Here is a 2,528-nt window from a genome sequence, read left to right as displayed (position 1 = left end):
CTCAAGCTTTACCACAGATCCTGCCATTAGTGGTCAAGCTAATTATCAACCTGAAACCCTCATCTAGACAACTAGGATTTTCCATGTATCACACTATTATCTATCTAGGGATTCATAGGCCTAAACAAGAAATATACACTAGTAATAATGCTTTACCACAATCTCATGGAAACCAATTAGGGGATCACTAGGCCCTAAGCAAGCATGGATGCCTCTGGATTTCTTCATCAATACCTTGAGAAATTTTCCTTATCCACCCTCAATCTTTACCGTGTGTCGCACCATTACCAATCAAGGGATTCTTAGGCCCTTGGGAATTTTCTTGAGACCACTTCACCTTGTTCCTAACCATTCGACAATCCAACTCAACCAAATGAAAGAACCCCATCACGCCATGGTTATCTAGAAATGGCAAGGCAAGGCTGAAACCACTATCACACATGGAGAAACCCATGCAAATGAAAACAAAAAAACCAAATAGACATATGCATGCCAAACATAATAAGGAAATCATACATGCAACTTGATACTTTCAAGTAATCTCGTTGTAACTGCTTGGTCCAACTCTTCCTTGCTTGATAGTTTCTTTTTGTTGCTTTCTTTCCCTTTGTTTTCCTATCTTTCTTCAATGCTAGAGTTGTATAAGAACTATCTAAGTGTGCAAGAGTATTAGAGAGAGAAATATAATAGAGAGAGAGCTTCAAACTTGAATTGACAAAAGTTGTGAACTAATCCTTATAATCCTTTTTATCATTGAGGCCTTTCTTTTCTTCAATTTCCTCTATTTTCCTTCACTTTATTTCTCACATGCAACCTGCAACCTTTCACCTTCCTTTTATCCTAATTTTCTTTATTTTCATAAATAAAATGTCAATTAATGCTTCTTTTCCTTTTCAATGTCCTTATCATTTCCTTTTCCAATTTCCTTAGCCATAGTAAACCAAATGAACAGCCACTAGGTTGTTTTTCCCAAAATTCAGCTTCGAATATGTGTCCCATGACCATGGTCTTATTTCTTCCTTTATTTACTTTGTTACATGAACCTTTTAACCCATGGTCGTTACAACAAATTGCTTCTTTCATATTTTCAAAGGCCTTAGTTTCTTCTCAAGTCCAAGAAAATGCATCTCTCTTTAGTAATGCTATTAATGGTGCTGCTATTTTCCCATAATTATTAACAAACTTGTGATAATACCCTGTTAACAGGAGAAATCCTCGAAGATGGCATAAGGTTGTGTGGATTTTCCATTTCTTATGGCTTTAATTTTGTTAGGGTCTACCTTAATACCCTCATGAGATACAATATGACCCAAATATTCCACTTCTTGTACCCCAAAAAAACATTTGGAGGGTTTTGCATATAATTTGTTCTCCTACAATGGTTTAAGCACTATATCAACATATTGAACACAATGTTTCCAAGACTTGTTGTAGATGAGTATATCATTAAAAAATACTCACACAAATTTTCTAAGGAAGGGTTTGAAAATGAAATTCATCAAACCTTAAAATGTGGAATGTACATTAGTAAGACTAAAATGCATGGCCAAGAATTAATAATCACCTTCATGAGTTTTAAATCATCTTTTATGAATGTCTTTTGTCTTCATTCTAATTCGATGAAATATTAAACAAAGATCTAGCTTGGTGAAGTAAATTTCTCCATGTAGTTCATCCAACGATTCATGAATGACTAGAATGGAAAATTTATTTTTAATAATGAGTTTGTTGAGCTCTATATGATCCTTAAACATATGTCATGATCGATCCTTTTTGTGCACCCATAATACTGGAGAAGAAAAACAAATTTGGTTAGGTTGAATTATACCTACCTCTAACATTTTTGCAACCATACATTACATTTCACTCTTCTAGGCATAGGGATATCTGTAAGGTCTGATGTTTGGAGTAACACTTCCACGAATCAAGTGAAGAGCATGACCATGATCGTAAATATGTTAGAAAACTTTGGGAGTCTAAAATACCTTGGAACAATTGTCAATGACTCTTTGCATATATGGAGAAATAGATGACTTAGATGTTTGAACATCTATTGAGCATAATTTTGCAATTACCCGTTGTTGTTTGTTCCTTAAAATATTTTTCACATGATTAGAGCTAATTATCTTTCTAGATTTTCCTGTGATACTCCTTAATTCAATTTCATTGATATTATTGCACTTCATTGACTAATGTATAGGTCCTCCCTTTGAAACCATCCCTTGACCTCTAGTGCTACATATAGAAATAAATTTAAATCCTTGTCTATTTTACAAAGAATAAAACTATGGGTACTACCTGAATTAGTCAATAATATTACCTTTTCCTTGTGGATGTATCCTTCTATCTTGAGAATTTGAGGAGTAGTAATTGTCGCCAATCCATTACAAGATATGGTCATATTCATTTCATCTTTTTCAACACTCGGGGTTGGTTCCTGGTATATATCTTCTTATTTTCATGTTTCTTGTTCCTTTTCTTCATTATATTCATAATCTATGTAAATTAATATCTTCTCGGAACACTTA

This window comes from Pinus tabuliformis, chromosome 7 (assembly GCF_031772625.1).
Source record: "Pinus tabuliformis cultivar Carrire ecotype Pingquan chromosome 7, CPIR1, whole genome shotgun sequence".
Classification (NCBI taxonomy): Eukaryota; Viridiplantae; Streptophyta; class Pinopsida; order Pinales; family Pinaceae; genus Pinus; species Pinus tabuliformis.
Note: the sequence above shows the minus strand (reverse complement) of the source record.